This window comes from Podarcis pityusensis (genome assembly GCF_964106645.2).
Source record: "Podarcis pityusensis genome assembly, chromosome: 7".
NCBI classification, from domain to species: Eukaryota; Metazoa; Chordata; class Lepidosauria; order Squamata; family Lacertidae; genus Podarcis; species Podarcis pityusensis.
The window spans coordinates 47274975-47301674 of NC_138031.1; the positions used below are offsets into that span (position 1 = coordinate 47274975).

Here is a 26700-nt window from a genome sequence, read left to right on the forward strand (position 1 = left end):
ACAGAAGAACATGGTAGAAGTCATCACGGACCCAGATAATGAACAGACTATATTTTTAAATGATGGGTGTTTTACTGCAGCATATATACAAGACTGTGTCTGTATACAGAAAGCTCAGTTCACCCTTTAATATGAAAACTGCTGCCACTGTTGCACAATATATGAACATGTCATACAATCAGACACTCATATACTTTTAAAATGCTTGATACCAAAAGAAGGTGAGGTTTATCTTTAAAAGAATGGCAGATTCCTCTCTAACATTAATAAAACTTGCAGTTTTCTGTTACACATTTTCATAGGTTTATTAGTTTATGTAATATTTCCTTATAAAATTTGCATGTGGAAATGTGGAAGACATTCTAAATAAACATGCCTGCGTGAATTTTTCAAATAAATCAAGTTACTATGTAGACTGAAATGTCAATTTGTTTTTGTTTGAGATTACTTTCCATTTCTGTTTCTTTCTCTGCTATACATGTATGTTTGTATACAAAATTTGTCTCTTTAAAATCTGGCTATAATTGGAGTAGGTGTGAGGATGCTATTAATTCCACACTTAAATGCTGCTGTCCAGTTTCAAAGATTCAAATTTTTTCATCTTGTGACCTCAAGAAATGAAAGTGGTGTTTAAGCACCATCATACTTTAAGCATGATCATATTTTTCTACTTCTGATTTTTCTGCATTGGTTACTTTTTCCATGTTGCATTCAGTATAAGCATATGCTATTACTTAAAATGTTTCATCCTTTTGTTCTTATTTATTTTTCATCTTTGGTCTCTACATATTTGCCTTCTTGAACTTTGTTTCTGCTGTTTCTTTGGTTGCATTCAGACATAACTCTAAACTATGATTTATTATTACAATAAGAGGTTTAGCCCGCCCGCCCTGGGCTTATACATTCTCCCCTCCCCTCTTTCAACATAGCTGCAAGTAGATTGAAGTTTCTGCTTCTAGTTTAGATTAACCACAGTTTAGCGGTTGTCTAATCCCTAAACTGTAGTTAATGTCAACTGTGGTTAGTGAAAATTCATTTAAAATGCTTTGAAACTGGCTTGTTGATGAAGTGAAGGACATGAGGCAGAAGTTGATAATGCAGGTGAGCTGTACACAAGCAAGCTGCCAGCTAGCTCTGTGGATGCTCCTTTTATTGACACAAAATGCAAACCCAGGCAGATACATTTTGGGCTGTGACCTTTACACATCTTCCAGTCCCGAGATTGTGGGGTGGTACAAAGTTATTTTGGCACCCGTTTCCACCTCGTCATTTTCCCATTCCACAATGTATGGCGAAAGAGACAAAGGTCTCAGAGACAAAGGTCACAGACAGGACACGGCAGACTACTGAGACCGCAAAAGGTTAGACAGAGGGCAAGATGTTCAGACAGCTGTGGGCTTATCTGTGAGGGGGAGTGTGCTCCGCTCCGCACCCCAAGGTGCACACAGCTGAGGCTGTCCGCGGGCGGGAGTGTGCTCCACAACCCAGCGATCATTCTTGCAGTTTCCATTAACCGTAGTTGAGATTGATCAATTTGTCCATCTATGGAAAACACAGGAAGCTGTGGTTGTATAATAATAATAATAATAATAATAATAATAATAATAATAATAAATTAAAAACCAACCCCAGGAGCAAAATCTTCCATGTTGGAAGAGAGGGGAAAGCCTGGGTTGAAGTTAGACTTACTCTTGCAACACTAATTTACTGTATGTTTGTACATTATATCCAATCCAGACCTCTCCTTTTGTTTCTTCTACTTCCTCTTATTGCTCTGTATTCATTGAATTTGTAGCCAGCTGATATTTGTTTAGCTAGTTCTCTTCAATTGCTTGAAAAATTCCTCATCTATTTATGCTAAGCCTATACTGAAGCTGCTGTTGTTTAATTTAGCATTAATCTTATCATCATCTGGTTTTTAATTATTTTTCATTTTCTTCTTGTCTAGAATACTACAAGCCTCTCTGGGTAGCAGATTACAACAAGATCTAAGATATAATTGAAAAGTTTTTGAGAACAGCATACACAAAATCACAAGCTTATTGGCTGTGAGTCCTGGATGACGTGCTTCCTGCCTTGCAGGCCTTTTCTACCTGGTCTGGGGCCCTTATTGACTCCAGCTACCAAAGCTGAGGCTTCCGAACAAACTCTTTGGCTAAGGTATTGTTTGGGGGTTTTGTTGGGGTTTCCTTTTTGCTGTTATTGATATTATTGTTTTGTGTCTTTTAAAATATGTGGATTTATGTGGAAATGATTCATTTTGATGTTTTATTTATTCTTTATGACTACTCTTGTTAAATTTTGAATTAAGTCCCCTCCCCATGTCGTAAGCGGCCTTGAACATGGATTTAACTATGGAAAGGTGGCTTACAAATAATATTTTGTAAGGATGGATAGATAGCAATTCAACAGAAGCCATCAAGATAACTCTGGTTTGCAAGTTGCTGTGCGAGAATTGCACATTGTATCTTATTTAACCTTTTGTTTCCCTTAATCCCAACAACATGTGAACTTGTGCAGTGGTGGAGGAAATTAGAATTGGTCAATTAATGTCAAAAATCGATATTTGAGGTCTAAAACTTCATTGTAAACAGCTTTATTTTATTTTAGTTTTGCTTGCCTGTGTCCTATACAAGCCATTTCCTTTGTGGATTAACAGACGTCACCCCTTTCCTGTTTTCCATTGTGAGCTAGTGTGTGTGTATGCATGTTCAGTTTCCTGTGGAAGAATCTTCTCTCCCGTAGGGACTCAGGTCACGTATTAACAGAAAGGGCAGTGACTTCACTACTTGCTGTGGTCAACAGGGATTTGCTCATGTCCAAACCTGGGTTGATTCTTTCCTCTTCAGCTGAGCCATTTCTTATTTTTAAAAGTCAGAGACAGGAGGGATGAAAATAGAGAGAGCTCCATTATATGTCAGAGAGAAATTCAACCCCAGGCTACAGTGTCCAGAAAACCACAAATCAATTTCCTCCTCCTCCTGGTCTTTGTCGTCTAACGGCATGTGCTTGCAGCCATCTTTATCATTGAGAGAAAAGGACTGTTTCCCCCAGTATATTGATGGACTCACCTGGTCTGATAAACAATGTAGGTTAGGTATAGAAAAGTCTTGCATTGTTAGTATTTTCCTTGCAACCTTTTATTCCTATCTGTTTTTAAAAGATTCGGTGGGTGGGTGTAGCTATCCCCTCCTGCCTGCTTGTGACTAACACTGCCTTGCCCGCTAGCCCATTCAAAGAAAAAGCCAGGTGCCACCCAGTTGTAGCTTCCTTTCCCTTCCAGCTCCAGCTGTGGGAAGAGTGGACTCAATGGAACAATGGCAACAGATGGCGGCAGCTAATGGAATAAGGCTGGGTTATGTTTCAGTGCAATTTAGACTGCTTTCTGGCTGTCACTGTTTTGTGGGAGGGATTCAGTTGCATGCTGGCAAGTACACATTGTGCAACTGCTGTGAGTTTTGTGGTCACGTGCAGAGAATTCGTTTCCAAAAATATTAGCAAACATTTTGCAGTAAGGAAAGAGACAGGATACTGCACTGGAAAGTGTGGGATAACTACATAGTATAACCTCCCCACAAAACAAATAGGAATGAATACTTAATGAATAGTAGATGCCATACAACCACCCCGAAAGTTTATGGTGGGGGGAAATCAGGTTGTTTGAAAGTGACCTTAGAGAAGGCTAGTTGCCAACTGCAGAAAATGTTGTCTGGTGGGGCTTTAGTAAACAAGACTACAATACAATCAGGCCACCATGGCTTTAAAAACAAAACCAAACAAAACATATGCATACAGACTGTTCTTCAGGCATTTCCCAAGCAGAATTAACCATGGAAAAATGGCATACAATACATTTATACTGTTAAAATGCGTCATCATCACCTGACATGAATCAGCCTATAGCCTGTGACTACTCCCTAAAGCAAAAATTATAAATACAGACCTCTCAGGCTAACATTTTAAGGAAATACCAATAGCCAGGCTTCTTCTTATCTTGTCTTTCTCTTGCTATCTTAAGCATAATTGGTAAACAAAGCGTAACTTAACAGAAAGTAACATTCTACCACCAAATCCAAACCATTATATTTTAAGAGCATTTTGTTGTGATTATTTTCTTTTTTATACCTCATATTAATTATTTCACAAGACTCTCTCTTTCTCTGTCTCTCTCTGGGTGGGTGTGAGAGAGAGATTTATTGGGGCTGAATCCAGTCAGGGAGGAGATTTTTTCCACAGTGCTGTTTTCCCAGTATAAATCCACTCATCATTCCAAGCTAGGAGTTGCCCCATATTGTGCCTGTATGCTTTTCCTTCAGAAGGTAAACAGCAGCTTCAGTGGTCAATTTGGATTACGAAAATGGCACAGGGGAAAACCTTAACTCCCACCTCTCCTGTATTCCCTCTTTAAGCTTTAAGAAAATCAGATCTGCTCATAGATCTCCCATTGCCTTTTCTAGTTTGACATTTAGTATGTGCACAAATAGTGAGTTGGCTTGAAATATATAATAGCCAGTAAATTTGTTTGCTTCCATTTTCTGTATTAATATATAGCATACTGATCTGGGGTACTGTTGGGTCCAGTTTATGTCCTAGTTATGCAGTAGCAAGAAAGGACTATCACTCTTCTTTACTAAAGAAAGCTACCGACTGTAGGGTTCTGCCTCAGATCATTAATTAATACAGAAACAAAGTTGTAAATCTCAGCTAGACAATGAAACTAGAATGGGCCACATGCAGAAAGTGAAATATGCAATAAAACAGCAGGTATAAAAAGGAAATATCTGTGCTAATTAGTGTACCACTTTTGGGCCGCGGGTGGCGCTGTGGGTAAAACCTCAGTGCCTAGGACTTGCCGATCGTCAGGTCGGCGGTTTGAATCCCCACGGCGGGGTGCGCTCCCGTTGCTCGGTCCCAGCGCCTGCCAACCTAGTTCGAAAGCACCCCCGGGTGCAAGTAGATAAATAGGGACTGCTTACTAGCGGGAAGGTAAACGGCGTTTCCGTGTGCTGCACTGGCTTGCCAGATGCAGCTTGTCACGCTGGCCACGTGACCCAGAAGTGTCTTCGGACAGCGCTGGCCCCTGGCCTCTTAAGCGAGATGGGCGTGCAACCCCAGAGTCGGACACGACTGGCCCGTACGGGCAGGGGTACCTTTACCTTTACCTTTACTTTGGGCCAGCGCGTTAAATTTAAAGCACAAAGCTTTTCATAAAAAGAGGCTAAACTCAGTGGTTTGTGGATCTGGGGGGTTACTCTCCATTTGCACTATTCATATCATTGATATTTAAAGCTGTCGGGTCTCTCACTTAAAGTTAAGGTGCCACAGGATATTTTAAGAAATGTAATGCGGATGTATTCTGTGATTTACTTAGCCAATGGTTTCCTTCATTATTTCTCATTCACACTTGATTATTGGCCATGCTGGCTAGGGCAGATGGAAGTTTGAAAACATCTGTAGGCCATCACATTGGCTACTTCTGGTTTAGTCCAAGGCAATTGTTAAGACTTCATGGGCATAATTTTACTTTATGCAATATAGGGCATAATCTGTAATTTTCAGTTTCACCAAAATGCTATCATGGTGATATTGATGCTGTTTGTTACAAAGCAGGGGAGATAAATCCTGCAGTGTTTAATTTTTGAAATTCTGATAAATAGATTGTGTGGTGGAATCTGAAAACATTGGGGATCCCACGTCTTGCGGCAAACATGCAACAAAAATCTATTCAATTTGTTGAATATGTTTGCCCAGGATTCACTTTCCTAAAACTTAACTGCTGCAAGTAGTCAGAAAAAGAAGCAGTTTTCAAATATTCAAAATCATGAATTGCAAAGTGCATATTGCAAAAGAGCCCAAATTATTAACAGACATGTTGTTAATGGAGAATATCCCCCAACAAATAATATTCCAATGACTCAGAGATCAAAAGCTTTTCAATTACTAATGTGCAATTTATGATAATGCAGAGTTACTATATTTATTTGCATACTCTTCAGCCTATAAAAGTCAAACACTATGCACATTATAAATCATTTCCTGAAAGTTATTCTAGATGCAGAGACAGAAATGCCCCTTCCATTGAATCATTCCTTGAGACAGCTTCATATAAGATTATAAATGAGCCTGAATAAAAGCAGACTCCTCAAAGTAATATTTGTTCTATTCCTGGAGGTTATCACAAAGATAAACTATCCATGTCTGGTGCAAATGATATCACTTCTTGGTACTGATTTCTCTGACAGTGTATACATTTTTAAAAATGTCATGGGAAGAATGTGGAAGAAGAGCGAATCTCCTGCATGTGCTCAAAAATAGCAATGTGCTCAAGATAAGTGTTGCAGTGTGTGGGCCTAAGATTGTGACAAGAATAATGTGTAGTTTAGTAACTTTTACTAGACCACCTATAGATGCAGCAGTAAGCTTTGCAAATGTTTCCAACTTACCAGTTGGATGTTAAGGACAGTATGCAGCAAAAGGTGTACAATTCTAAACAAAAGAGTATTAGAACACAGGAGGGAGCTGTCTTAGATCAAATCAGGCTATTTATTCATCAATACCTGTTTCTCTGGCAGATGGCTTCCCCATCACCAGTACAGTGGTACCTCAGGTTACATATGCTTCAGGTTACATACGCTTCAGGTTACACACTCCACTAAGCCAGAAATAGTGCTTCAGGTTAAGAACTTTGCTTCAGGATAAGAACAGAAATCTTTTTCCGGTGGCGCGGCAGCAGCAGGAGGCCCCATTAGCTAACGTGGTGCTTCAGGTTAAGAACAGTTTCAGGTTAAGAACGGACCTCCAGAATGAATTAAGTACGTAACCCAAGGTACCACTGTAATGCCTAAACAAAAATTTGCAACATAGTCAACTAAAAATAATCAACAGGAAAGACTCTCCTCCCTGGAAGAGAGGGGAGTGGTTGTGGGCGGGAGCCCGAGCTCCGCCCCTAGCAGGGGGCGTTCGCCCCCAGCCTCCTCCTCTCACCTGGCTGGCGCCCACGCCCCTCGGCAGGCACCCAACCAGGTGCCTCCGAGGGGGCGTTTACAGCAGCCTTTTGCTGCGGCACCAGCCTCTCCTCGGCCTCATTCTTCACCGTCTTCTTGTCGCGAGTCACGCACCCTCCACTCCCTTAGAGCTCAGGGTCTTAGTTCATTGGCCTTGCTATGGACCTTAGGTTGGTCGCCCTGGTTGTCCAGGGGGCCTGGTAGGAATTTTTCCATTTGGCATTAGGCTTTTTGGTTTTTCCACCTACCTCGTAGCAATCGTCACAACTTTTGTGGTATTGGTGGGTAGGTTAGGCATTGGAATGATGTGTTGTGGTGTGTTGAAGAGCTAGGTGTGGCCATCGCCTATGCCTTCAATTTTTGGGTATTCCGTTAAAGGAATCTGGCGGTCGTGTATTCTGTCCGATGCCTGCTTGGCAGGAGGCCATGGCACGACCCTCGGTGACATCAGGGGAGAGCTTATAGTTGGATTAGCATCAACAGGCTCCACCTACTGGTGAATAAACCCCCCTGTTTTAGACATCCAATGCCTAAGCCAACACCTTTTCACTGCTGTAATCAATAAAGTTGTGGCCTTTTCTTGCCCATTAACCTTATATCACGTGTCCTTGCGTATTCATTGCACATTGCGGGGGTCGGGTCCTCGAACCACAACTATCTGTTTTCAATCTCATCTGTGAAAGAAGTCTGCAATTTTCCTTATCATGCATCAACTAGCAGCTTTGCATATGTGGAGATATATATACACGATGCAGTCATATATACACGTTTACTCAGAAGTAAGTTCTATTGTTGCCAGTGGAGTTTATGCTTATATGCATTACATGGAGACTAAGCCTCACTAAAAACAGCAGAACATACTTCTGAGTAGACATATATATTGTTATAGATTTGGGGAGGAACCCTCCCAAACCCTAGAAATTAATAGAAGGTAGAATTTTGATTATTTGGAGTATTAAAGGGAAGATTGCAGGCCAGCAGGAAAATACAGACTTAGCTCCCTTTCCAAGCCAGTTCCTCACCTGGAACAGAGGCATTCACAGAGGCAAAAGGTATTGATGGCCCATCTAAGAGGAATCCTTGGGCCTGGGCAGACAGAGGTTGCCAAGGTGATGGGCGTGTGTGTGAGAGAGAGAGGTGACAGGAAAAGAGTGTCTTCCGCAACGTGTGCTGGTAAGAAGGCAGAGAACAAAGGTTGAGATCCATCTTTGGCAGGCTGACTGAAGGCTGGTTGGGAGAGATGCCTTTGACTCCAATGCTGCACTACTGTGGGGAACAAGCCCCTCTTGAAATCATAAAGCTATGAGATCTGTACTCCCTCCATGCAGACTGAAGGTGTAAATATGTGAACAAATCATATTTCTTAAAGCTGTGGCAGTCTCCGCCGCATCTTCAATTCTCCAAAGGAGAACAGATCCTGGGTGAGTGCTTTGGCAGAGAATGGTAGTAGCACCCAACTTTTGTAAACAGATGATTACATGATTAATTCTGTTTCTACCACTAAGCAGTCTGGTGGACTTACTGAACTGTAGGGATAAATCCTTCATAGGCAGCTTGCTGGATATGTGAAGAAATAAATCTAAGGCATTAAAAGGAAGTTTTGGGACCTTGCTTAGCTCAGATAGGCAATTTAATCAAAGCAATGTATTAGCATTTCTAGTTGCTAGGGAATGGCACCTCTGTACATCTGACTACAAGCTGCTGACTGAGGCGAGAGGCATATTAGGGAGAGGTTAATATGATTCCATCCATCTTTCATTAAAAGGTGAAGTTATTTGTACTCTTGTGGCCAATGACAATAATTCAGACACTGCTCTGGATGGTACCTCTCAGGCTCAGGACTTTGATGTCTCTAATTATTTGATAAATGCATGGACCAGTTAATAGCCAAGTGCCGTTTCAGTCGCTATGCAAATAAAAGTGGACACAGGTTGAGTCATTATTTAATCTGGGTGAAACATTGATATGGTCACTGATGGCTAATCTACTTTTGCAGCTAAATTTATAGTTTAATAATAATTATTCAACATTACATTATCAGGCAGCACTCTGAAAAGAAGATGCCTGATGAAAACATAAGAATAGTCCATTACATTATTTTCAGCAATTATTGTGAAATTGCTTTCAAAGCAATCATGTATTTATTAGCCTGTGCTAACAGAGACAGAGCTTTGAGATATGAAAGATTCTGACAGTCTCATCGTAAAGGATGCTTTCGATGCAGTTTGTGCTGCAAAAACTAAGCTTATTTCCTTCAAAAGGATTCTCCAACCCTCATTCAGCTTTGCTTCACTTGCCCTAGCAAAATCTGTGAGCCAATGAATAGGATATTGTGCAAAAGTTCAACAACAAATTCCATGCCTGTCTGTTCTGATAAGTTGGGGCTAAGCTATATACGTACAGCTGCTTGAGGTGAGCCTGGAGCTGGCAACTGTATAGTTGCAAAAAGAGAGAGAGGGAGAGGGAAGGAGGAGGAGGAGGAGGCAGGAATGAATGACAAAACCAGGAGACAGAATTGAAGAGCAAGCCAAGAAGTCAAGGCCAAAAGACAATTCCATCAGGGCCAAAGGACAAACCAGGAGGCAAGATGAAGGACCAATAAACAGATACAGGCACACACAAATGTTCCTGAAGTCATGTTTCTTGGGCAAGGCTGAACTAGAAGGATCCATTAGGCATCCTGAATGAGCAGAGTCAGTTCAGGGCCTGAGAGTCCGGTACTTCATTGTCTGTGTAGGTGGCTGCACCCTGCAGTTTGATGCCTTGTTGAACAAGGCAGCAGCACCTAACTCCAAAGCCTAATTGAGTCTCAGCAGCTCCTGCCAGGCATCTGCACTTGAGCCATGCAGGTGAGGAGAACTTGGGGGTAGTGGCCATACTGGAACTGTGGTGGAGGTCAGGTGCTTTCACCAATGTAGGAGTGCATATGAACATCCCCATCTGAAAAAGAGGGTACAAATTTGCATATGACATAAAAGTATTGGCAAATTTTATGCAAATTTGTATCTTTTGCAGGTGCAGCAGAGGGCCCAATCCACATACTGTTTACTAAGCCCAACAAAATCCTGTAGGCACCCCAAGTAGAGCCACAATCTATGGGTGCATAGCAACAAAAAGTACCTGCCCAGAACTGTTTTCTGCCAAACTAAGACGTTTTGCAGAAATATATTAATTCTTCATGTGCTCCAAAGGAAGCCCTATGAAATACCTTCCTGCTGTTTGTCAGTCGTACTGAAGTCTTTCTCAGGTAATTAACGCTGCTGGTGAACAGACAGCCTGGATGATATTGCAAAGAATTAACAGATTTTTTATTACCTTGAGGTAGAAGCTAATTCTGAATCTTTCTAAAGGGGAAGATGGACAGTGATAATGAAAGTAGCCAAAAGGAAATTTGGAGCTTATTAAGCAATTCCCTCTTCAGCAAATGCCATAGAATATCTTAATATTCACGTCAGAAAAGCAAGCAGCTTTTTGAGAAGTACTGAGTTGATCCTCTCTCAGGAGAAGCTTTCACACATTTGACCCTTCTCCATATAATAAACCACAAAATTTAGAGGGATACAGGGAGGAATAGCAATGAACCTTCTGGAAAACATATCTAGACATTCTATTTCAGAACAAAATACAATAAACAGCCTTGCTGATGCTTCTGGGAGCTCAGCCACCATGTGGCAATGCTTCTAACACAACATGAGCATGGGACTGTAAATGCTCAAGCACAGTTGGTCAAAACTGAGAACAACATTGTCAAGAAACACACTGATATTCCACAGTTTTGATCTTACAATGACAGTTCTGATTAGTTTATAATTATGATTTTTAGCCTGCAAAATTGTTCCTTTACAAATTAACTGACAAAACAGAACCTGGGGAAGTGAGGTTCTTGTTGCATTTGATAATTCCCAGTTCCAACATCTCATCTCAGTCTTCACCTTATTCTTCTTATTTTATTAATTCATTGCTTGCAATATTTATATCGTGTTCAGCAGCGAAGATAGTTTGTACGTCAAAGATTAAAAATCACAACAAAGGTCTGTGAAGAACTTTGATCACAAAAAGCCTCATCCAGGAAACCTTCACACAGACCAGAGCTTTGATGGACCACTGAGCTACTCCACATATATAACTTATCTGCTATGGTGATGAAAGAGCACCTTCTTTTTCCATACAAATGAATGTCCCTCTGCTCCTAATATTTAAATCTAGGAGGACATCCACTCAGTTAGAAGCTCTATACTCACTAGGGCACATACAGAGCTTTAAATCAGAGCCACCATATGCTTAATAAGTACAGTGGTACCTTGGGTTAAGTACTTAATTTGTTCTGGAGGTCCGTTCTTAACCTGAAACTGTTCTTAACCTGAAGCACCACTTTAGTTAATGGGGCCTCCTGCTGCTGCCGCACCGCCGGAGCACGATTTCTGTTCTCATCCTGAAGCAAAGTTATTAACCTGAAGCACTATTTCTGGGTTAACAGAGTCTGTAACCTGAAGCGTACATAACCCGAGGTACGACTGTAGTATTATCAACTGATTAGAGAGGTGGCGTAAGGTCAAATTTATGAACTGTGACACTTCAGGCAAAAGTTATGCCCAGCATTAAAGCTGAAAGTCGTGTCTTTCCCCCTGTCTTCCTTTTGCTGGGTATTCAACTCCCCATCCCATCTCGTTTTCACCCCCACCCCCACGCTGAAGCTAGAGCCAGCCCACCCATGAGTCAGGGTGAAGCACTCACCTCAGGCAGCAGGTGGAGTAGTTTCGGCTACATAAATGTGAACTCTCAGTATTAGTATGTAGGTAGCAGTGTTCCCATATTTCACCCCTCCACAAACAGCTTGAAAATTACTGATGGCCTTAGTGGACCACTTAATATTATTTTCTTCCTGTTGTAGCAATTGTAATGCTCTGTGCTAGATGCTGTATGATTTTAAATTGTACTTATATTTAAATTGTATTTAAATTGCTTATTGTTCTTATTTCTTATGTTGCATTTCTTATGTTTCTTATGTTGTGGTTCGAGGACCCGATCCCCGCGTAGTGGAATGAAAACACGAGGACACGTGATATAAGGTTAATGGGCAAGAAAAGGCCACAACTTTATTGATTACAGCAAGTGAAAAGGTATTGGCTTAGGCATTGGATTACGTCAGCTGACTCCACCCCCTCAGAGAGGGGTGAGTCTAAAACAGGGGGGTTTATTCACCAGTAGGTGGAGCCTGTTGATGCTAATCCAACTATAAGCTCTCCCCTTATGTCACCGAGGGTCGTGCCATGGCCTCCCGCCAAGCAGGCATCGGACAGAATACACAACCGCCAGATTCCTTTAACGGAATACCCAAAAATTGAAGGCATAGGCGATGGCCACACCTAGCCCTTCGACACACCACAACACATTATTCCAATGCCTAACCTACCCACCAATACCACGAAAGTTGTGATGATTGCTACGAGGTAGGCGAAAAAACCAAAAAGCCTAATGCCAAATGGAAAAATTCCTACCAGGCCCCCCGGACAACCAGGGCGACCAACCTAAGGTCCATAGCAAGGCCAAAATAAAACTGAGACCCTGAGCTCTAAGGGAGTGGAGGGTGGGTGACTCGCGACGGGACGATGAAAAGTGAGGCCGGAAGGCTGGTGCCGCAGCAATTTGGGCTGCTAAACACGCCCCCTGCTTGAGGCGGAGTCCGGCTCCCGACCGCAACCACTCCCCTCTCTTGCAGGAGGAGAGTCTTTGCATTTCATTGTACTGCATACAATATCATGCAGAGTAAGAAATAAATGAAGCAATAAAAATACAATTAAAAATAAGTAAGAATACTTAATAAAGACATTCCACAGACCACCTGAATGAAGCTCGTGGACCTCAGCTAATATTTTATGTGCCAGGAGCCACATTGACTCATGGTCAACCCAGTGGCAAACTTTGAGCTCTCAAATTTCAGTGGCGCCCTGGGTGACAGCAAAATTCCGCCTTTCTCACTCCATTCTACAGCATTGTTGTGGCACTTAGTGCAGCCAAACCTGTCGCACTACCCTAAACCTGCCTCTGGTCAACCCTCTAGGTGTGGCTGAAGAGTAAAAGTGGGTGTGGTGAAAATTGACATTTCAAATTGATTGACATCCTATACCCTTTTAAATTTTTCTTTGGGGGGGGGTGTTATTGGGTTGTTGTTTTTATTTTGATTATCTATATTGTGGTTTTATATTTTAATTTGTTCTGTGAACCATCCTGAGATCTCCGTGTATAGGGCAGTATATATCGTAAATATAAATAATAATAAATATAATAATATATATATATATATATATATATATATATATATATATATATAATAATAAAAAGAAAATGTGGAGAAGGTGGGTGCTGATGGCCAGACAATCAGGAATGTCTACAGAATCTACACAACTACTGACTTCTCTTATCAAAATAAATGTGTGACAGCCCCCCCTTTAATCAAAGGAAAATAAATAAACTGCTGGGCCCCAGGAACTTCTGCCTTTATTTATTTATATGATTTATAAGATAATTAGGTGCCTTGTTTTAATGCATACTACACAGCCTGCAGAGTCCTAATGAGACTTTTATAATGTGCCTAGATCAGGGCAAAGATCTGCATTGCAAATTTAAAACCTTTTTAAAAGTCGAAAACATTTGTGAATGGACATTAATTTAAATATAGTACACATATGTGTCAGCATATCCGAATGCTTTTAACAGAACTAGTGTTTCTAAATTAATTTGACATGATTGTCAATCTCACTGTATTCAATCCTGCAGCTTTTAGGTCAGCTGAGAAACCTATATACTCATCATTTGGACTGCTAAATTTGAGAAGTACATAATCTATAACTCAGTTTTCCTAAAATGGCACAGCACTGAGAGCTCAGAGTTGTAGATTTAAATTTTAACTGGAACATTGGCAGTACAAGCAGAAAATCAAATTCTATACAATAGCTCAATTCTTGACACTATCTTTAACCTCTTCTGCTTATTACCAAGCTGAGAGGAGGGGGAAGAGTGCTATATAACATTTAGTAATGGAACTGTAACCACTGCAAATATAATTTGATTAGCCATACTTGAAACACCTCCAATTTCTTGCTGCAGCTGCAAAGTCTGCCAGTCTTTTAAGGTATATTCCAGAGAAAATAAAAGCAGCATTATCTAAAAACTGGGGCTACTTGTGAAAATTAAGAACAACAAAAGGACTGTGGATACCGCCAATATTTATTTCAAGTTAGTGAATACTAAGGGACTCTACCCTGATATCAAAGACCATTTGGAATGAGAGAACTCAATGGGTGAGGTTAAGAGGGGCAGAAAAAAGGCAAATCATTGTTATAGGCATATAAATTAAAAGGAGTTCAGGCCTTGCTTCTGAGAGGAAAGCATTTTGTTCTCTTACAGGAAAATCATCAATGCAGTCAACTGCGTGTATAAAAAATAAACTTGGTAGAGATTCCTTGAGTCCAATATACTGTACATGGCATTCTTTTGATGCAATCCAATGAATTTCAGTAGGGTAAAGGTCAGCCGCTGGAGGTCCCATGGCCAAATCTGGCTCCCAGTGGCATGCCACTTGCCCCTCATCCACTTGCTAATGCGAGGTCAAAAATGCCCAACAAGCCATTTAGAGGGAATGAAGGTTGAAGATGTATGACCAGCTTCAATAAAATGAGTCCTATTGGATCATTCCCAACGGATCCTTGAATCCACCAACGGTTGGTTGGTTGGTTGGTTGGTTGGTTGGTTACCATAGTTAGTTAAAAACATTTTAAGGTTGCTATTCTGAAGAAATGCCCATCCAAAGTGGCTTACAATAAAAGTAGAAGATAAAAAAGTACATTTAAAACTAAAAACCTAACACTACACTTTTTCTTCTTCAAAGAACTAGGGAGAGCATAGCTGAGAACGATCAGGACCTAGCTAATGAACATAACACCTGGAAGGCCAGCTGGAAAAAAAGTGGACAGTGGACTACGTTTGGCTCAATAGGTCACATATTGCAAAGGTCAGCTATGAATTTATATATATATATATATTTAAATGATGTTTATTGAGAATTTTAAAATTACAAAAAAACAAAACAAAAAAGAAGGAAAAAACAAGAAAGAATTAAACAATACAAATCGATAAAAGTCAAAATCAAAAAGCAAAAACAAAACACATAACACATCAAAATCAGAAAGCAAAAATAAACCGCAAAGATTTAAAAGCAGATCCAATATTCCCAAATCCTTAACTGTCATTACCTTATTTCATCGACCTCCTCACCCTCCCTTTTTTGTATTCTAGTTGTTGATTGTCACAGCAAATCCTTTCAATTTTTCATAATATTCTGTCATTAAATTACCTTAATCTATTTTAACCTTATCTTACCATAAAAAACCCTAAAACTTAAAACTTAAATCTTATTTATACCGATTTCTCATAACCATAGCATATTCTTACATAGTTCTTTTTAACATTTCTGCTAAAGCCAAATAATTTCGTTCCAACATTTTTCTAATACTCATTAATTTTAGAAAACATTCCTAAGTAGAATTTTTAAAACTTTCTTCCAATCTTCATCCAACGTCTCTTCCTCCTGGTCTCGGGTTTTGTCAGTCCTTTCTATCCCATCCATCTAATTCATTAACCTGGTAACCTTATGTCCGAGGCCCTTAAGTCTCTTCCATGTCCCTTCCGCAGATCTTCTTCATATTTATACCTGTACTTTACTTTGTCTTCTGCTCCTTTCACTCGTGGAGACTCCAGCTTGACAATATTTTTGTCCCTTCTTGACAGATCAGCCCCTTTTCCATAGTCCACACTGAACTCCATGTGGTATTTAAAAGCATGTTTCAAGGTCCCTCCAAAGTTGAGGACCCCCACAACTCCAAACTCCTCCCGGCCCAACGCCAGACTTGAAAAGTCAAAACATCCCTGCATAGGGGGGTCTATCCAGCCGCCCATCTCCAAGCCAAACAAGACTCTATCTCTCCAAATCTGGCTTTTTCCAGATTCATTCATCAGATCCAACAACTCATGTTCCTGCTGGGCCACAGTTCCCTCCATCTCTGCCTCCCGGGGTCCAGCCACAACCTCCTCCCTCATCTGATCTGTCAGAGCACACTCCTGAATTGATTCCTGAGTGGGTTCTATATAGATACCCACTACCTGTCCAAAATTTCTGATCGCAACAGTCATCAAATCCGTCTTCTCATGTAACTGTTCCAATAAAGCACTTGTCTTGCAGAAAGCACGCACCAGAGCCTCCAAGTACATTGTTGTGCAAGGTCAAAGTCTGATCCCACGATCTTAACCTATTGCAGCTGCAAAGCTCCCCAGTTCAAATTTAATAACAGTTTCACAAGCTCCCTCTAGGGGAAGAACTTCTATTTGTATCCATCTCTCTCTCTCTTTTTTTAAAGCAGATCTAACAACAAAGTTTCCTTTTTTAGATATTTTGTCAATATTTTGTTCCTTTTAAATGCGAAGGGGAACAATGGAATCACTATGTTTCTCTTCTTATAACTGCCTGTCAAAAACGTTTGTCTATAGTCAATGAACTCCGAAAACGTCTGTCCTGACACCCCGCTCCCAGGTTCAAGACGGTGGAAAATTGCTTCTCTTTACACACTCTTCTGCAGGTTTAAACAGTCCAGAAAAAATCCCCCCTCTTCTCCTGCTTCCAAAGGGGGTTCAGTAATTTTAGATGATGAAAGTTGATCCTTTACAAACGGTTTTCTAAACTCTAGCTTGCCATGTCTTTGCTTTAATCTTTCTACAAAAAGCAGAAGGCTGACTTCCTGTTTAGACCTTCCCGCTTCAGTGCCAAATTAAAAGGAATTTCTTAGTCCAATTTTCCGTTCTACTCACAGGTCGTTGTTTAGAGTCCAATTGTCCAAGTTTAACCTACTCACGGGTAGTTGTTTTTGTAGCCAGATTGTCACAGGAAAAAGGTAGCGCTCTCCGGTAACAGCTGTGTGGCTTCGCTCCACGGAAGAAGCAGTTGACTCTCAGCACCGCGCCTCTTGCCCCGCTTCGCTCCGGAGCCCGTAATTGGGTTCCTTTACAAATTGGGGGGGCGCGAAAGGTGCCCACCAAGTCCCACAGTCACAGGCTTCACCCGCCTGTGATTTTTTAAAGGGTCCCCGCTTCGCTGTAGCGGAACAGACCCGATTTCCGTACAGCCAGTCCCTCCGGATCAGAGGGAGTCCGCCATTACCGATGGCGCCACCCCAGAAGTCTAGCTATGAATAAATATATAACACCAGTCATGCCTTTATTCAAGGATCTTGGGTATATCCTTAATAATTCCCCCAATTTCTCTCTCAATATATTGTAAGCTGGGGGAGCTGAGATGGTAAAGGTTGGATTTCTAGGCTCTCCCTGCAAAAAAAGCCATGCAAGATATAATGAGTAGGTCTTGTTCTCTGCATGAAATAATATAATTGCTGGGAAAAGATTAATGGCACCATATGTCTTCAAGTAGTAGTTCAAGCCGTATTTTTAAAGAACACAAAATATTAATGTCCCTGCTTTTCATATAATATGTAGTGCTTATAAACTAGCATCTTTTAAAATGTTATTTCTTCAAACACCTGTGCAAAATATACAGAAGACATTAAAGGGAATATTCCTTAACGCAGCATTTATTGAAAGCTCTATGTGATTAATCAGGAGCACAGCAAGGTAGCTTAAGCACCTAGGAAGTACTCCTTTCCCCCACTTCAAAGCCCATGTGCCGATATTAAGTATGTAACAGTGACATTTTCAACAGACAGCTACATGATTTAGGGCCTAACATCTAGTAAAAATCAAATGATCTAGCAACCTACCACTGCAATCAGTTCACGTTACATGTCTTTATTCACAGTAGACATTCATAGATTGGGCTATGTGTGTATGAGTCAGTTTTCAAAAAGGGAACTTACAGTGCACAGGTTTGCACAGAAGTAAGTCACGCTGTAAGGTCCATATAGTTAAAGCTATTGTTTTCCCAGTAGTGATGTATGGAAGTGAGAGCTGGACCATAAAGAAGGCTGATTGCCGAAGAATTGATGCTTTTGAATTATGGTGCTGGAGAAGACTCTTGAGAGTCCCATGGACTGCAAGAAGATCAGACCTCTCCATTCTTAAGGAAATCAGCCCTGAGTGCTCACTGGAAGGACAGATCCTGAAGCTGAGACTCCAATATTTTGGCCACCTCATGAGAAGAGAAGACTCCCTGGAAAAGACCCTGATGTTGGGAAAGATGGAGGGCACAAGGAGAAGGAGACAACAGAGGACGAGATGGTTGGATAGTGTTCTCGAAGCTACCAGCATGAGTTTGATCAAACTGCGGGAGGCAGTGGAGGACAGAAGTGCCTGGCGTGCTCTGGTCCATGGGGTCACGAAGAGTTGGACACGACTAAACAACCAAACAACAACAAAGTCACGCTGTGGACAGATCCACACCATACAACAAAAGTACATCCTGTTGACATTTTAAAGCGCAAGACTTCTCCCAAAGGACCTGGGGAACTTTAGTTTGTTAAGGGAGTTGGGAATTGTAGCCCAGTGGGGGGAAACTACAGTTCCCATGGGTCTTTGTGGGGAAACTGTGTGCTTTAAATGTACACTTGCCTGCTTACTTGCATGTTGTGTGATGGGGCTCTGAGAAGGCAATTGTTAGCAATGTTCTCTTCCTACTACCTTTGTCCTGAGGATGTGCACCTTTTATCAACGTATATGTCAATGCTTTGTAACTAGTCAGCATGTAAGACAATATATGCTCATGATGGCTTGATGTAAGCAACATGGATAAAAATATTTCCTGGGCACCCAGGCTGTACCTGGGTCTAAATAAAATATATTCTTCCCCACCCTGGTGTGATTTATTAGCTCAGGTCTCCCCAGCATCAGACTCTAATCTATTAGAGTACAGTGGTACCTCGAGTTACATACACTTCAGGTTACATACGCTTCAGGTTACAGACTCCGCTAACCCAGAAATAGTGCTTCAGGTTAATAACTTTGCTTCAGGATGAGAACAGAAATTGGGCTCCGGCAGCGCAGCGGCAGCGGGAGGCCCCATTAGCTAAAGTGGTGCTTCAGGTTAAGAACAGTTTCAGGTTAAGAACAGACCTCCGGAATGAATTAAGTACTTAAACCGTGGTACCACTGTACTTCACATAGAGCAGCAGTTGTTACAATACCCCAGTGTGGAAGGCCAGTATTGTTCTCGAACTGCAGAAAGGCAAGTATTTGCCTGAGTTCACATACTGAATACATGGCTGAGATGGGATTTGAACCAGAGACTGACCAGCTTGTAGTTGTCAGCTAATCCACTTCATTACTTCACAAAAGCCTGTGCAGAAAGTTCAATTAATAAGCAATACTCACATGGAGGGGAAACAGGGATCACGGTTGTTGGCCCCAATTCTGATCCTGTTTAAAGAATAAAGCCCAACTCATCAACAGTCCCATTTTCAAGGGGGCCAGATTTAAGCAAGACCTCTCAGATTCACTAGGAGCATTATTCCCTCCATGATTGACTATGATTGACTCCATGATTGACTATAATTCTTTTTAAACCGATGCATTATTTTGCTGAAACCTGGTGTCTGAATTCTCTTACTACTACTTTCATTGTGGGTATCATTTTAAGAGTCTCTCTCTCTCTCTCTCTCTCTCTCTCTCTCTCTCTCGGTGTGTGTGTGTGTGTGTTTTAAACTGATTTTTATCCTGGATATGTTACTTCCACAACATGTAGCCTTTTAAGATTCTGAGTAGGACCTTGCTCTTTTCAGAGCTCCCCCACTTTGATCCATCTCTTCCCCTGTGTAATCACCTCTTCCTGTTCATATAATTGGCTCCTTGTTTGTCACAGTGAACTTTTACAATGTCAAATTAATTTCCTGAAATGTGCATGGTTTCCTTGACAGCTCTATAGCCTGTGCAGATTGGGATGAATTCCATATCAGGTGGTATCTCTCTTTCTCCACCCCCCCCCCAATTTCCCACTGAAAGGATGTTGGTCTTAACAGTGAGCTGGATAAGCAACATTGCAAGATACTTAACAGTAAACCAGCTAACCCCTGAATACAGTGGTGCCCCGCAAGACGAATGCCTCGCAAGACGGAAAACTCGCTAGACGAAAGAGTTTTCCGTTTTGGAGGTGCCTCGCAAAACGAATCTGCTATGGGCTTGCTTCGCAAGACGAAAATGTCTTGCGAGTTCCTGGGTTGTTTTTTTCCTTTTCCCCCTCTTTTTCTAAGTCGCTAAGCCGCTTATCTGCTTATCCGATAAGCTGATAAGCTGCTAAAAGCCGCTAAAAGCCGCTAATAGCGCTAATAGCGCTAATCCGCTAATCCGTCAATGGGCTTGCTTCGCAAGACGAAAAAACCGCTAGACGAAGAGACTCCCAGAACGGATTCTTTTCGTCTTGCGAGGCACCACTGTAGTAGCCTCCAGCCTTCAAAGAATGGCGTTACATCATACATTTATCATGTGTATAGCCTCAAGCCAACAGAGCACTAATGCCCCTGTGAAATTTTAGTGAATACAGGCACAAATCAGTACTAACATGAGAGTCACTGCCTATGTTCATAATAACACTGCCTACTTTGGGTTTTATAAAATATTGTTCAGTACATATTAGCACTTTTAACAGATGCTTCTTTGATAGTAGAGTGTGAATGTTCCAAAACATCCAAAGACAGAGATTGTTCGGAACCAGTTTGGGAGATGCGGAAGGAAAACAAGGACCAAATGAAAACCTTCCCACTAGCTCCCCAGATGCAATGGAGCTGAATTCCTCTTGCTCCAGTTAGACCGAGAAGAGGAAACCACTCAGAAGATTTCCCTTGCCTTTATCTCCCCCTTGCTTGAAGAGACAAAATGGCAACAGCAGTCTTGAAGAGATAATTCAATTCCTCTGGGAGTGGCGCCATCTTGAATAAGATGGGGCTTCCCTAAATCAATCCAACAGCACCTTCTAGGGTAGGCAGCCTCAGTGGCAGAGGAACCCTCTCTGGCACCCAGGGCGGGACACCGAGGGGCGGGTTGAACTGCCCGGCGACACACGTGCAACATCCATACAGACTATGGTCACTGTGCAAGAGGCAGCCCGTATGGATGGTGCACGAGAGCGGCAGCCCGTACAGATTGTACGTGCCCTCGGCCGCTCTACAGCTGAGGGGAGGCAGGGGCCATCCTGTCACACACACCCCAGAGTGGCATCCGGGGTGACCTGTCCCCTCCACCCCCCACTTCGTACGCCCCTGGGAAGCCTGTGGCTTTAGAACACCCACCTTACCTAACCATTGGCCATGTTGGCTGGGGCTGATATGAGCTGGAGTTCAACAACATTTGGAAAGTTGTAGACTTCCCCTCGTCTTCTGAGTGTTCTGCACAGTGTGCTTTACATAAGAGACAAGCTGGTAGGGCTTGATCAAAGAGAAGAGCTGCAGCAAGGAAAGCGAAAAGAAGCACCATTTAAGTGTTTTTGGCGCCATGGTCTAAAGCACTGAGCCTCTCAGGCTTGCCGATCAGGAGGTCGGTGGTTCGAATCCAGGCGACGGGGTGAGCTCCTCTTGCTCAGTCCCAGCTCTTGCCAACCTAGCAGTTTGAAAGCACCCAAAAAAAAATGCAAGTAGATAAATAGGTACCACTCTGGCAGGAAGGTAAACAGTGTTTCCATTCGCTGCTCTGGTTGCAGTGTTCTGTTGTGCCAGAAGTGGCTTAGTCATGCTGGCCACACGACCCAGAAAAACTGTCTGTGGACAAACGCCAGCTCCCTCAGCCTTTAAAGCAAGATGAGTGCCGCAACCCCAGAGTCATTTGTGACTGGACCTAAGTGTCAGGGGTCCTTTACCCTTAAGTTTTTAATATTTCCTTAGACTCTAATGATGCCTGGATGGAGGAAGAGTCTCTGAGTATGTGTGGAAACTAACCTATGGTACAAAGGTAACATATACATGTGTCATTCTGCCTACTTTGCATCTGGCCTCACCCAGCCCTGGCATGTGGACCCCCTAGGAGTTGCTTAGAAGGAAATGTGGACCTTGGGCTTAAAAAATCCCCCTGAAATCTTGCTGCCACTTGCTAGAGATTGGGGGTCATGTGTAACAATAGAAATGTGATGTGGGGAAAATTTAAGTCCTCCTGACCCTTCTTAGTATTTCGTTTTGACCTTAGGCAGCCACTGAATCTGTTAACCTTCATTAATAACCAAGCAGCAATAATATTTATCTGAGGCCTATTTATTCCTCCAAGATTCTAGGTAAATATAATTCTGACTTTATGCTTGGATAAATAAATGGGAGCTCCTCACCAAAATAGTAAATGAATTTTGAATGCTTATGTGGAGGAAAACCAATTTAGGGGTTTAGAAGGTGAGCACAAATTGTTCTAAGATTGATTTCAGAAGCTATCATGCTCGATAATACTTTTTTTAAAAAACCACACCATATAGCACTTGTTTTAAAATGGCTTCATATTTCTCACCATGTTTTCCAAATAAAATCTTCTCCAGTTAGAATCTTAAAATATATCATTGTGTTTCCTCTGCAGCCTTAGTATGTGATTTCAGGACCACAACTCATTTACTGCTGACAATAAAATTCTGTCATTAAACTACACAGGTAACAACAATCTTCCTGTTCCAAGAAACTAGTTGAAAATGTTTAATCAGTTCCATGAATCTCTTTTAAAAACAAAAGTGAGGGTTTCTACACAGTCAATGTTTGCAGCAGCAGGACAGGAATGGAACAATGCATACCTTATTTCCAGTATTCACAAAACTAAACTACCTCTTTGCAAATCCTCTTGACTAGTATTCAGCAGCCTAGTGCCATCCAGATGTTTTGGACTACAACTCTCATCAGCCCCCAGCCAACATCACCATGCTGATGTGAGTTGTAGCCCAGCACACCTGGAGGGCACCAGGTTGGAGAAGGCTGTTTTTGATCAGCCCAAGATCCATGGATTGCATGGTGAAATGTATTGTGTTACCCTTTCCTCATCTTTCATCCTTGGACTGGGGACATGAGAGCAGGGGCAGGAGTAGGACAGGTTTCTCAGTACAGTCGAATGGAGACCACAGGAGACAAGAATCGAGAATCACATAAACCCTATTCAGGCATTGTACTCACGGTTAAAATGTGACAGGGAGTAGGGCCACATTGGCGTAGCTCCTCTTTCTGGCACCCATGTGAAGAACACAAATATCTCAAGTGGGGGCTTTTCATCTACAGGTTTCCATGCATTCTGGAATGTTGACTGATCAGAGTTCTGGATCACAAGGAAGTCTGTATATGCCCCCTTCAAACATATGCATGGGCAGCAGGGTGCCCTTTCCTGCTCACACGTTGGTGTTAGCTGTGACTAATACATCCAAACAGGGCTATATAAAAAAGAGGTTAAAGCCTGTGTGCAATTTATGTAGCTCAGAAACAATCTGAAATAGATATGGTAGAAAGCAGATATCCAAAAGCCCTTTGTACAGATAATTTAAGGAAATACTGCAAAGAACCGAAGCAAAGTATGACTTAAAGAAGAAAATATTAAGAAGGACATGGTAAAGTTATGAAATATGTAATCAGCTGTCATGAAGATAAAGAATAATTAATGCAATGCCCTCTCAGGGTAGCACAGGAGGGAATGTCTTCAAACTGCAGCAATTCAGAAGTAAAAATAAACTGACAGGCAATGGAATAAGTTGCCCTCGAAAGTTGGAAGATTTTCAATGGCAATTTTAAAAGGTCATTTAAGGATCATCTTCCAGAGTAAGGGAGCCATGTCACTGCAGAAGGGTGGGCTAGATGGGGCTCAATACTTTTTCAGTCTCACCTGTATGAATTGTGCACACAATATTTTATTTCCCATGTTTTCCCAAGAACTGACAATAATTTAGCATTTGTTTCAACTGATATTCAGGGTGTGGGTCCCCCCCCCCCAGCCAGAACTTGCTGGAATTTAGTTCTGGCACCTCTCAGGTGGGCACCATTGCCATTCCAAGAGAACGAAGGAGGTGCTCGTGCTGAGTTCTGGCACCTCTTTTTTCTAGCAAATAGCACTGCTGATATTACTAGTGGCACTATTACCCACCCCTCACCAGCAGGTCCTAGGGTGGGTTGCAGCAATTTACAATTCAGAAATTCAGAACAGCTGAAACAGACTAGCCCCAGGAATAGGTTGGGTCCTGTGAAGTCTTAGCAATGACTTTCCAGGTCCTGGCCTGCTGAAGATGAAGGCAAGGGAATGCATCAGAGTTCTACAGGCCAAGAATTTTACCTCTCAGGCTGGGTCTGGATGACTTCTGTCTGATCCTTCACTTTGACTCTCAGTTTGAGAGACATGGAGACACCGGGACCATTGTGTGTAACTTGAAGACAGTCAGAGTAGAGTAAATAGCTGGAAGAGTCAGACTTTCCCTTCCAGCTGGGAAAAGACCAAGATCTTTGATGCTAAATAGGTGGCCGAAAAGCTATTCCACGGGCAGCAACTTAAGTTCCCAAATCGGCGGCACTGAAAACGATAGAGTGCCTCTGTAGCTAATACTGTATCTCCCCCACAAGGATTTGTAACAGCCATTTTGCTGACTGAAGTGAGAAAGGGAAAAATAGTTTCCTGTAACAGTACTGCTAGAGAAGAGGACGGTCTATAAACTCCTGCTGAAGCTGAATGAGTCTCAACTTGAAGGTCATCTGTTTATCCAGTAGTGTACAATTGTTGAATGTTTCTCTACATTATTCACCGTTAGCACAAAACACCTCAAATCCAGCATAGGAAGTGAATAATAAACTCTGCAAATGTCAGGTACTTGGTATGATGGTAATCAAGGTCAACAATGTATTCTCAGAGTATTCTAGTCATGAGAAATTTGAATGTCAAGGGTAATGAAAAGAAATGCGTTATTACCTAGCTATAATGGCTGTATTTTCCCCAGAACAGTTTGATAAGACCAGGAATTAACCCCAGACACATTCCAAGATCTATGTTGCAAAGTATTGCCTGAACCTGATGTGGGGAACCAGGTGTCAGCCTTGGAAGCTGTTCCATCCTGAGATTTCCCTCAGTCTGGATAACTATAAACAAAACACCACAAAACTCTCAAACATGTATTTTATTGAAGTTCACAAGGCACGTTTACTCACATTCCAGTAGGCTGTACTTTTGGCTCTGAGTGAATGTGGTTAGGAGGCTCTTTATGAACTTCTGTAGGAATGAGTGAATTTACTCTTCTTCCTTTTTTTTTTTTTAAAGTAATTTATTGGGTTTTACAATAAAAGTAAACATAATAAACAATATAACATTTGTCTTAACATAGTTTCATATTTTCTTTGGACTTCCTCACATCTCCCGCTCCCACTTTCATCGTTGTAACATTTTGTCAGCAATTTATCATCTTATTTAAATTCTTATATCCCTTCTATATTTCATAATCTTATAATTCTCGAAAGGAGCTAAATTTTCACAGTCTTACTTATTTTCTTAAAAACTTCTAAATTTAGTGGTGCTCAGTTATTTTAGTCTAGCATCTTATTTAGCATTCACTCAAATTACAATGCTTTTGTAAATAATTCTTAAATTTCTTCCAATCCTCCTCAATCCTCTCTTCTCCCAGGTCACGAATTCTGCCGGTCATTTCAGCCAGTTCCATGTAGTCTATCAGTTGCATCTGCCATTCTTCCAGTGTGGGTAGATCTTGAGTTTTCCAGTATTTTGCGAGAAGTATCCTTGCTGCTGTTGTTGCATACATAAAAAATGTCTGGTCCTTCTTTGCCACCCCTTGGCCGACAATACCCAAAAGGAAAGCCTCTGGTTTCTTAGTGAAGGTATATTTAAATACCTTTTTCAATTCATTATAAATCATTTCCCAGAACGCCTTCACTTTAGGGCAAGTCCACCAGAGGTGGAAGAACGTTCCCTCACACTCTTTACATTTCCAACACTTATTATCAGACAGGTGGTAAATTTTGGCAAGTTTGACTGGGGTCATATACCATCTATAAATCATTTTCATTACATTTTCTTTCAGAACGTTACATGCAGTAAATTTCAATCCATTACTCCACAACCTCTCCCAGTCCTCAAACATGATATTATGCCCAATGTCCTGTGCCCACCTTATCATAGCCGATTTAACCGTTTCATCTTGTGTATTCCATTTCAACAGCAAGTTATACATCCTTGAAAGTACCTTAATCTTTGGTTCTAACAATTCTGTTTCTAATTTCGATTTCTCCACCTGGAACCCTAGTTTCTTATCATTTTTAAAAACTTCTTTAATCTGAGCGTAATGTAACCAATCTCGCACTTTGTCTTTCATTTTCTCCAAACTCTGCAATTTCCAATTGTCTCCATCCTTTTCTAGTATTTCCCAATATTTTGGCCATTTAGCCTCCATATTGGGTCTTTTTCGGGCCTTAGCTTCCAGAGGTGAAAGCCACCTTGGTGTTTTATTTTCCAGCAAGTCTTTATATTTTGTCCAGACATTAAACAGTGATTTTCTGACAATATGGTTCTTAAAGGCCTTATTTGCTTTAACCTTGTCATACCATAAATATGCATGCCATCCAAAAGCGTTGTTAAACCCTTCCAAATCTAACACATCAGTGTCTTCAAGAAGTAGCCAGTCTTTTAGCCAGCAGAACGCTGCGGCTTCATAATACAACTTTAAGTCTGGCAGGGCAAAGCCCCCTCTTTGTTTTGCATCGGTTAATAT

The 26700-nt window shown here is 41.5% G+C and overlaps 1 long non-coding RNA gene across 2 annotated transcripts in view; it reads left to right on the forward strand.

Annotated features, from left to right (window-relative positions):
* The first annotated feature begins 2006 nt into the window (after positions 1–2006).
* The window catches only part of LOC308481115, a 36364-nt gene continuing 11670 nt past the window's right edge, over positions 2007–26700 (forward strand). The window contains exons 1-3 of one of the 2 annotated variants that reach the window (XR_013988462.1): positions 2007–2160; positions 14893–15015; positions 17235–17310. This is a non-coding gene — a long non-coding RNA (uncharacterized lncRNA). Of the gene's footprint in view, positions 2161–14892; positions 15016–17234; positions 17311–26700 lie in introns of those variants that run through there. The other variant, XR_013988461.1, reaches the window with a different exon arrangement.